The sequence below is a fragment of the Phocoena sinus genome, chromosome 6 (genome assembly GCF_008692025.1).
Source record: "Phocoena sinus isolate mPhoSin1 chromosome 6, mPhoSin1.pri, whole genome shotgun sequence".
Lineage (NCBI taxonomy): Eukaryota > Metazoa > Chordata > Mammalia > Artiodactyla > Phocoenidae > Phocoena > Phocoena sinus.
The window spans coordinates 53,894,608-53,905,851 of NC_045768.1; positions in this window are offsets into that span (position 1 = coordinate 53,894,608).

Sequence of the window (11,244 nt, forward strand, 5' to 3'; positions counted from 1 at the left end):
TATACTTTAAAAGCCTTCCTAGTAATACGAGCATGGAGGTTGGAGATACTACTTGTAAATGCTCAATAAACGGTGGCTGCTAAAATTGTCTGAGTAGGTATTGTGTAGTAGATTCTTGACTGGTGGCTCTCATTCAAGAGAGGTTTTGTCCACCCCTCCCCCACTTGCTCCAGGACATTTGGCAATGCCTAGAGATGGTGGTTGTTTTTGTTTTTTTTTTTTCCTAGAGATGGTTTTGATTGTCACCACTGTGACAGAGGATGAGAGGGGCTTCTGGCACTAGTAGGCAGAGACCTGGGTTACTACTAAGCATGCTCAGGACAGCCCTATCACAAAGAATTATCTGATCCAGGATGTCAGTAGTGACAAAATTGAGAAACCCTGGTCTAGCCATAATGTGGGTGCCCCCAGACTTGACTGTGACGCATGCCCGAGGGTGTTAGTGCCTCTCCCTAGACAGGAGCCCCTACATGTCCTCACCTCTCGGACCTTCCTTTTTTTCTCCTTTCCATGAAAAATCAAAAGCAGACAAAAAACAAAAAACCCTGCCTTTGGACAACTGTTCTGGGCTAAGCACTGAATGAAAGGAATTAAATGGACATGGCGCTCTGCTCTGGGCACCATCTGTGGGTCAGAAAACCAATTCCTACAGGTTCTTTCTCTCCCTGCCCCCGTCTCCTCTTAATTCCTTCCTTCTTCCATAAGGCTTGGAAAGTGAAATCCTGGGATTTAAAGGCACTTTTGAACTGAACAAACAGAGGTTGCCCCTGTAACTAGGGGCTTGCCATGCCAACTATCAATTTGTCTCAGGGCAAATGTGTCTCAGGGCATGATCGGATCTCCAACTGAATCGTAAAAATAAGAGTAATCATTTTGTGCTTTCTTACACCGACAGGCACTATGGGCTACACTTTAGAATATATAACTCCATTTACTCCTTCATCTATCCCTAAATAAGTTATCATATTCCTTTTTTATTTAGGAAGAAATAGGCTCAGAGAGGTTCAGTAATTAGGCCAAGTTCACACAACCAGTAAACGGTAGGACTGAGCTTTGAGGTCCGTCTGATCCCTAAAGCTCTTGCTCGAAATCTAAACTTTTGGTTCTCAGACTGCATCAGGGTTTGTTAAACAGAGTGCCGGGCCCCACCCCCAGACTGGCTGATTCAGGAGGTCCAGGTGGGACCCAAGGATGTGCCTTTCTACTAAGTACCAGGTGATGCCGCTGCTGCTGCTGGTCTATGGACCACATTCTGAGAACTATAATCTAAATCACTTCACTCTGCCCCTCCCACCGGGAGCTCTGAATATGAAAGTAGGGTGCACCTGGTGAGAACTAGATCTAGATCTCCTGATCTCCTAAGTCCTAAGCATCCTTAACATCGTTATAAATGACCTGGTACCTAAAGGATGGACAGAAGCCCTACTGTTGGAAGGCAGCTAGATAAAATAGGATGCCCAGGTAAATCTGAATTTCAGATAAATCACAAATAACTTTTAGTAGAAGTATGTTCCAAATATTGCATGGTATATACTTCTACTAAAAACTTATCTATTGTTTCTCTGCAACTCAAATTTAAGTGGGTGTCCAGTAGCTTCATTTGCTAAATCCAGCAACACTATACAATTGTTTTTCAGAGACAAAGGTTACTCACATGGATGGAAATCACCCCCAAGTCCTAAACCCCACCCAAACATCGGGCCCCTCAGCCAAGGGGGACCTCTCTCCCCTCTTGCCAAATAAGAGAGGGAGGAATTTCAAATCAGGCTCCTTGCCAGAAACAATCATGAAAACAGAGTTACAGCATGCAGGAGATCTGGAGCACAGCTTACAGAACCACCTGACCTTCTCAGTGCAGCAGCCACCCCTTCCCTGGGAGGGGTTTGTTGATGAAATGCATCCTCTGGGGCCGTTGAGGACACACGGAACAGGAAGGGCCAGTGTCCACCACCCCTCTCTCTGCTCAAGACCCAGAGAAAATGACCCTGACCTCCTGAGCAAAATCGACCCCCTGAGAGACAGGGGTGGGAAGCAGTGGAGGGAAGGGCGGGGGAGGCCTTGGTGAGGAAGATGAACTTTTCCAGGCCCCTGGGATGGGGTCTGGTCAATAGCAGTGGCCATCTCCTTTCAGTCTTACTGGTCCCATCTCTTCAGACAGCTGTGCTCTGCCTCCCGAGAGAGACTGACAGAAAGGCGTTAAAACGAACAGAAGTAGCATTTCATGAGCCCAACTGTGCACCACGCACAGAATCAACGTTATTTCACTTAATCCTTCAACAGCAAGAAGCAGCTTTCAAGGTCATCACTTAAAGAGGCTTAGCCACACTGGCCTTGGCAAGGTCTTCGGAACTGGGTTCGAAATCTGGCTCTGCCATTTACTATGAGGTTGAACCATATAAAATTGCTATTTTCTTTAAAAAAAAAGATGAATATTGGCAGCTTCATACAGTAAAACCGAATAGTTGTGTGGTCACTTAATTTCTCTGAGCCTCAGTGTCCGCGTTGTTAAAATGGAGATGGTAATAGTGTCTCCCTTAGGGTTGCGGTAGTAATTAAATGACATAATGTATTTAAAACCTTAGCACGCTATTTGGCATATATTAAGAACTAAATAAATGTGGCTGCAATTATCATCAGCGTTACTATCTTGCTGGATGTATAGAAAAATTGTACAAGCCCAGAGAGGGTCGCTTGTCATCGGGGAGAGGATTCTGTGAAGACAGTTTCCGAATCCTTTTGCCAGCGCCCTAGCCATCAGGGCTGTGCACGAGAATCCAGACCAATCTCTCCAATAAAACTGTTTGTGATGATGGAAACATGATGCGCTAGTACAGTAACCACCAGCCACGTGCGGTGACTGAGCACTTGAAATGTGGCTAGTGTGACTCAGGACATAGATTTTTAATTTTATTTAGTTTAGTATAGTTAACTTGTATTATTATATTAGTTCCAGGTGTGCAACATAGTAATTCGATATTTTTATAGATATACTCCACACAAAGTTATTATAAGATATTAATCATATTCCCTGTGCTGTACATTACATCCCTGTAACTTATTTATTTCATGCCTCGTAGTTTGTACCTCTTGATCCCCTCCACCTATATTGGCCCTCCACCCCCCAGTCCCCATTAGTAACCACTAGCTTGTGCTCTGTATCTGTGAGTCTGCTTCTATTTTATTATATTTGTTCATTTGTTTTATTTTTTAGATTCCACAAGTAAGTGGAAACAGACAGTAGTTTTCTTTCTCTGTCTGACTTATTTCACTAAGCATAATACCCTCCAGGTCCATGCATGTTCACAAGTGACAAAATTTCATTCCTTTTTTATGGCTGAGTAATATTCTGCTATCGATATACACATACGTATATATGTGTATGTATGTGTGTGTCTTTTCTCTATAAAAGTCTTTTCTCTAGCTCCTGTTGGTGGAAGCCTCCTTAACATTTCTGGTTTGGCCCTGCTCAATTCAAATCTATTTTTACTCAAATAACCCTTATACTTTTAGCATGCTTCAGTATATCTTTTAACAGAATCTTTATCAAAATCTCTTTAAACACTTTGAGTCTGTTGTCTAATTTCCATCTGGATCCTGACTAATATACCTTGTCTATCTTGAGAAAAATATATTGGTCCTATTCCCCAAATCACCACTGAAAAGACAAAGCACGTTTATCTGAGGATTCATATCTCCCCGACATATTACCCCAGACTGAGAAACAGAGCCCTTGGATTTAAAGACAGGAGGCATATCCAGCTCACAGATGTTTGTAGGACAGTGATGATGGGCTCCCTTAACTGCCAATGACTCATCCTTCCTGTCAAAGGCCTCCAGCTCTGCTCTCCTTAGGAGCAATTTTCAATGACTCAGCCTGTTGAATTCCCTTCCCCAAACCCATCCCACACATACAAATGGAGTTTCATGACTACATGATGGAACAGTGTGCATAAAATAAGTTGGAATGTATGCAGCTAGGAACAGATGTTTTGCTGCCCTCTGAAGACATCAAGAAACCATCCTGGCCAATCTACTGCCTTCACTCACACAAGTTTTATTAACCCTGTTTTGTAAGTGATATAACTGAAACCCAGAGAACTTAAGAAACATGCCCAGAGATGGCAAACATCTGTTTCTCACGTGGCCACACTCCTTCCTATGCCCACAGCAGACACTGTTAATCAATCACTTTACTCTTTCCCATCAGAAAACCTTCTCACTGCAGCTCTCTGGTAGCCAACACAAATCTGTCAGAGTTGACACTCAAGACCTGTTTGCCATCCTCGCACGTGCTCAGACTTTAAAAATTAGAAAGTGGAGCTAGAAATCAGCCTCAGTAGTCTCTTAGCACACTATTCTTTTTGAAGGATTTCCCTATAATCCAGACAACCTGTGCAGACTATGTTCATTCTATCCTTAATACCTATGATGCCATTGTAAGGAAACCTCCCTGAGCCTCAGTTCCCACATTATAATAATGAGATTAGTAAGACCTCTCTGGGAGGATTAGCTGAAATATGAATGCAAAGTCCCTGGCACAGTCTATCATATGCTAGGTACTCAACTCACGGTAGCTCTTGTTAACCGCTCCTCATGAACAATTTCATTTACATCCACCATCCAGAGCATGCCCTTCTATGGTGGTCATTAGGGTCCATGTCATTGAGCTGTTAAATATTTTCATTCTTCTGGAATATATGCATCGTAGCTTGCACTTCTCCACCACATTCAAGTTATGTGTGGCCAAGTGTCTGCCTTTGGCCAAGCAAATGTGAGCAAAAGAGGCATGTATTACTTCTGGACAGAAGCATTTGACTGCTGCCTCTGTATTCCAGTCTTCCCTTTTTCTGTCTTGGTGATTACGGGAATAGATTTCAAGATGGAGTATGCATAAGCCCACAGCTCTGAGTGACAATGATAAGCAGAACCCTAGGCTGACCCCACTTGACATGTAGTATAAGTGAGAAATACACCTTTGCTGGGTAAAGCTACTGAGATTTTGCAGTTGTTTCTTTCTGCAGCCATAACCTAATCTGCCTAGATAAATACCGCTTTCTATATCAAGGTTCCAGGGAAGCTGAAACTTCTCCACCTCACAAGAGAGAAGTGACTTGAAATATTCACGTCTTAAAGGTTCACATACCGCAAAGTCATTTTGTTACTCTCTTACACAGTGCTGGATAGTAATGCTATGTAAAATGTATTGGACTTCTCTGGTGCAGTGGTTAAGAATCCACCTGCTAATGCAGGGGTCACGGGTTTGAACCCTGGTCCAGGAAGATCCCACATACTGCGGAGCAACTGAGCCCATGCACCACAACTACTGAGCATGTGCGCTAGAGCCCACGACCCACAACTACTGAAGTCCGTGCACCTAGAGCCCGTGCTCCCCAACAAGAGAAGCCACCGCAATGAGAAGCCCACGCACCGCAACGAAGAGTAGCCCCCCCTCTCCACAACTAGAGAAAGCCGGCGCAGCAACGAAGACCCAACGCAGCCATAAATTAATTAATTTTAAAAAAATGAAATGTATTAAATGCCCATTATGTGCCAAACATTGTTCTGGGCACTTCATGTGAACAAATATGCACACATAGCACAATTCTGGCATAGAGTAAATGTCCAAATTCACGTTCATCTTCATCACTGTCCTCATCACCATTATCACGTATCATCTCCAGTCCTTCCAACGACCCAGTGAGGTAGGGACGGCTGTGATCTCCACTTGACAGAAGAGGAAACTAAAGCATAGAGCAGTAACATGACGAAGGTTTCAGAGGTGGAAAATGACACAGCAAAGATTTGAACTCAAGTATGCCGGAAACAAGTCCTTGTTCTTTCCATGCTGCTACATACGCTTCCTGATGAAGACCGCAAGTTCTGTGCCATGCACTTTCCTGGTCACTCCACTTCCCACTGCGGGGGGGACGGGTGTCCCACCATCAGATATACACACCTGGTGCCACCACTTGAAACTGTTGGAGGCTAATTCATGGACGAAGGAGAGAAACCAGCCTCCCTTAGATCAACTCATCCATGGGAATGAAAACTTGGCATTCAGGAACAGGATTATACTTTTCTACCAGCTTCAAGTTTCACTGTTAAGAGGGGTTGCTCCCTCCCACCTCTTTCAACTTTCTTCAACATCCCTAGGTTGTCATTTATTTCTATTTCATAAGTAGCACAGGGCCAGGGGCCAGTGGTAAGTTTGGCCTGCCCTGTCCATCTCCCTAGAGCTGCAGAGGCCAAACAGTGAGGGAGGGAGAGAACCCAAGCACGGACAGACCCACCAACTACCCTCCACCCACCATGTCTTCCTCCAGGCCATTTATTTCATTAAAGTGCAGGATGCTCAAGGGAATCTCCAAAGGGGGACAATTTCATTTTTCCCACACCTTGGAAATTAAAATTCTTTCCAAAAAAATAATTCACTTTGTTCTTTGAGAAAGCTAAAAAGAGGAGAAAAGGGGTCAAGGAGTAAGAGGTAAGAAAATGAGAGGCAGAGAGGAAGGGAGGGAAGAAAAATTAAAAGTTAAATAGAATAGGGGAAGAGAGGGAGATTAAGATAGTCAGGAAGGGAGGAGAAAGAAGAGTGAAGACACTACTGTGTATAAAATAGATAGCTAATGAGAAGCTACTGCATAGCACGGGGAACTCTACTCGGTGCTCTGTGGGGACCTAAAAGGGAAGGAAATCCAAAAAGGAGGGGATGTATGTATACGTATAACTGATTTATTTTGCTGTACAGCAAAAACTAACACAACATTGTAAAGCAACTGTGCTCCAATAAAAACGATAAGAATCAAATAAGAATAACAAAGCGTATTAAAAATTTTTTAATTAAAAAAAAAAGAAGAGTGAGAACAGAGTAAAGTAGCAGTGGGACTGGTTCTGTGCTTTCATGAGATCAGCAATCCATTTGAACTTTCATCTTTTCTTAAAATTTTAGTTGGTACCATATTGCCAATCGCCCACATCTGGGTGTTTTACGGTGTTCCTTTTCCTATAGTCCTACCCACATCCTGCGAAAAGCTACTAAGTCACTAGTCCCACAGTCCAATTCATAACCAGAGTTCATTTTGAAAGGACACAGAGTAGTGGGAGGAGGAACTTTGTAGTCCATCTGGACTAGGTTCAGAATGCAGCCCTAGCACATTTTTTTCATTCAACAAATATTTATGGATAACTGTATATGTGCCGAGCACTGTTCTAGGCCCTGCTTTACAGTGAACAAAATTCCACCCTCATAAAACTTCTACCTCGTAAAACTTTCACCCTCATAAAACTTCCACCTCAGAGAAATAAATAAAAATGAAAATATATGGTATCTTAGTGATAAGTACAATGGAGAAAACGAAACCATAAGAGGATAAGGAGTAGCAGTATTGGGGGGAGGGGCACTTTTAAATAAAATGATCAGGGGAAGCCTCAGTGTGAGGGATGCTACTGAAACAAAGCTTTAAAAGGAGGTGAGGATTTAACCCTGTAGGTGTCTAGTGAAGAGCAGCCCCCAAGTGCAAATGCCCTTGGGCAAGAGTATACTTAGTGAGGGCATGAGAAGCAAGGAAAAGGTGGAAGGTTCCATGCAGTGCAGGTCCTGGTGGGAAAGAAGGATTTTTGAAGTTCAGACACTAGAGTGAACTGGAAAATAGAAAGTGATGAACAAAAAGTGGGACAGTTGAAACTGACCTTACGGAAAGGCTGCAGTTCCCTTAATGACACGTTCTGGAATAAGACCAGGGGAGTGAGTGTCTCAAATAGGATAGAAGATACAACCATTAAAGAAGATGATATGAAGGACCCGAGAGACAGAGTATTGGAAGTTTCATCTATGGAGATACTAGAGTCACCAAAAATTGGAGAAGAGAGGTTTTGGAGAGGGAGCCAGCTCCCCCTCTTCAAGGTACTAGAAGAGGGCCTGGAGATCAGTAGATGATTGTGCTAAGAAGGAAAAAGGGGTCTGATGACTTGCAATTCAAATTTGCTTTGGAGAAGTTCGGAAGGAGGAAGGCAGAATGATCTGGAAGCAGCAAGAAGGAGCAAGGAGGACAGGCCCAGTCGGTAAGGGCTGTTGGATAGAAAATCACCACAACTTGAGGGGAGTGCAGGAGAACAGGATCCTCAGGGGAGAGTCAGGTAGCAGTGAGGTTCATTGTCATCTCCCTAGTATTTAGTGTGCAGATGGACCAAGGATGGTAAATGCCCTGCAAAGCATAGAATAGTCCCACAAGATGAAGATTTGTCTCATCCAATGGTGCCCCCATTGCAAAACACATAATACAGTCAGGGAGAGAGAGCATTCAATATTCAAAGGAAAGGCTAAGCGTACAGGGGGAATTGTTGATGATTGACACTAGTTCCAGGGACCAGAGTGGAAGTGCTGTAGAATTCGGAAAGGAGAAGGGATGGGGTCAGAAAAGGGGGTGTCAGAGTACTACCTCTTTGTCCTGGAAGCTTGATTGCGGCCTGTTTCTCCAGACCTTCAGACTTGGGTCTTGGATTAGGACTACACCACCGGCTTTCCTGGGCCTCCAGCTTGTAGAGGTACTTCTCAGCCTCCAAAATCGACTGGGTGGCTGACAGGGTCTTCGTGCTCCAGCCAGGTGTCTGGGCTGTGCCTCTGAGGTGGGAGAGCCGAGTTCAGGACATTGGTCCACCAGAGAACTCCTGGCTCCATGTAATACCAAACAGTGAAAACTCTCCCAGAGATCTCCATCTCAATGCGAAGACCCAACTCCACTCAACGACCAGCAAGCTACAGTGCTGGACACCCTATGTCAAACAACTAGCAAGACAGGAACACAACCCCACCCATTAGCAGAGAGGCTGCCTAAAATCAAATAAGGTCACAGACACCCCAAAACACACGACCAAATGCAGTGCTGCCCACCAGAAAGACAAGATCCAGCCTCATCCACCAGAACACAGGTACCAGTCCCCTCCACCAGGAAGCCTACACAACCCACTGAACCAACTGTAGCCAGTGGGGGCAGATACCAAAAACAATGGGAACTGCGAACCTGCAGCCTGCGAAAAGGAGACCCCACACACAGTAAGTTAAGCAAAATGAGAAGACAGAGGAATACACAGCAGATGAAGGAGCAAGGTAAAAACCCACGAGACCAAACAAATGAAGAGGAAATGGGCAGTCTACCTGAAAAAGAATTCAGAGTAATGACAGTAAAGATGATCCAAAATCTTGGAAATAGAATGGAGAAAATACAAGAAACGTTTAACAAGGACCTAAAGGAACTAAAGAGCAAACAAACAATGATGAACAACACAAAAAAAGAAATTAAAAATTCTCTAGAAGGAATCAATAGTAGAATAACTGAGGTAGAAGAATGGATAAATGACCTGGAAGATAAAATAGTGGAAATAACTACCACAGAGCAGAATAAAGAAAAAAGAATGAAAAGAATTCAGGACAGTCTCAGAGACCTCTGGGACAATACTGAATGCACCAACATTCGAACTACAGGGGTCCCAGAGGAAGAAGAGAAAAAGAGAGGGACTGAGAAAATGTTTGAAGAGATTATAGTTGAAAACTTCCCTAATATGGGAAAGGAAATAGTCAATCAAGTCCAGGAAGTGCAGAGTCCCATACAGGATAAATCCAAGGAGAAACACACCAAGACCCATATTAATCAAACTATCAAAAATTAAATAAAAAGAAAAAATATTAAAAGCAGCAAGGGAAAAGCAACAAATAACCTTACAGGGATTCCCTTGTATGTTAATAGCTGATCTTTCAGCAGAAACTCTGCAAGCTATAAGGGAGCGGCAGGACATATTTAAAGTGATGAAAGGAAAAAAATCTACAACCAAGATTACCCTACCCAGCAAGGACCTCATTCAGATTCGACAGAGAAATTAAAACCTTTACAGACAAGCAAAAGCTAAGAGAATTCAGCACCACCAAACCAGCTTTACAACAAATGCTAAAGGAACTTTTCTAGGCAGGAAACACAAGAGAAGAAAAAGACCTGAAATAACAAAACCAAAACAATTAAGAAAATGGTAATAAGAACATACATAATGATAACTACCTTAAATATAAATGGATTAAACGTTCCAACCAAAAGACATAGACTGGCTGAATGGATACAAAAACAAGACCCATATATATGCTGTCTACAAGAGACCCACTTCAGACCTAGGGACAAATACAGACTGAAAGTGAGGGGATGGAAAAAGATATTCTATGCAAATGGAAATCAAAAGAGAGCTGGAGTAGCAATTCTCATATTAGACAAAATAGACTTTAAAATAAAGACTATTACAAGAGACAAAGAAGGACACTACATAATGATCAAGGGATCAATCCAAGAAGAAGATAAAACAATTGTAAATATTTATGCACCCAACATAGGAGCACCTCAATACATAAGGCAAGTGTTAACAGCCATAAAAGGGGAAAACGACAGTAACACGACTTTAACACCCCACTTTCCCCAATGGACATCATCCAAAATGAAAATAAATAAGGAAACACAAGCTTAAAATGATACATTAAACAAGATGGACTTAACTGAAAGTTATAGGACATTCCGTCCAAAAACAACAGAATACACTTTCTTCTCAAATGCTCATGGAACATTCTCCAGGATAGATCATATCTTGGGTCACAAATCAACCCTTGGTAAATTTAAGAAAATTGAAATCATATCAAGTATCTTTTCTGACCACAACGCTATGAGACTAGATATCAATTACAGGGAAAAATCTGTAAAAAATACAAATACATGGAGGCTAAACCATACACTACTAAATAACCAAGGGATCACTGAAGAAATCAAAGAGGAAATCAAAAATTACCTAGAAACAAATGACAATGAAAACATGACAACCCAAAACCTATGGGATGTGGCAAAAGCAGTTCTAAGAAGTAAGTTTATAGCAATAAAATCCTACCTTAAGAAACAAAAAACATGTCAAATAAACAACCATACTTACACCTAAGGCAATTAGAGAAAGAAGAATAAAAAAACCTCAAAGTTAGCAGATGGAAAGAAATCATAAAGATCAGATCAGAAATAAATGAAAAAGAAATGAAGGAAATGATAGCAAAGGCCAATAAAACTAAAAGCTGGTTCTTTGAGAAGATAAACAAAATTGATAAACCAGTAGCCAGATTCATCAAGAAAAAAAGGGAGAATACTCAAATCAATAGAATTAGAAATGAAAAAGGAGAAGTAACAACTGACACTGCAGAAATAGAAAGGATCATGAGAGATTACTATA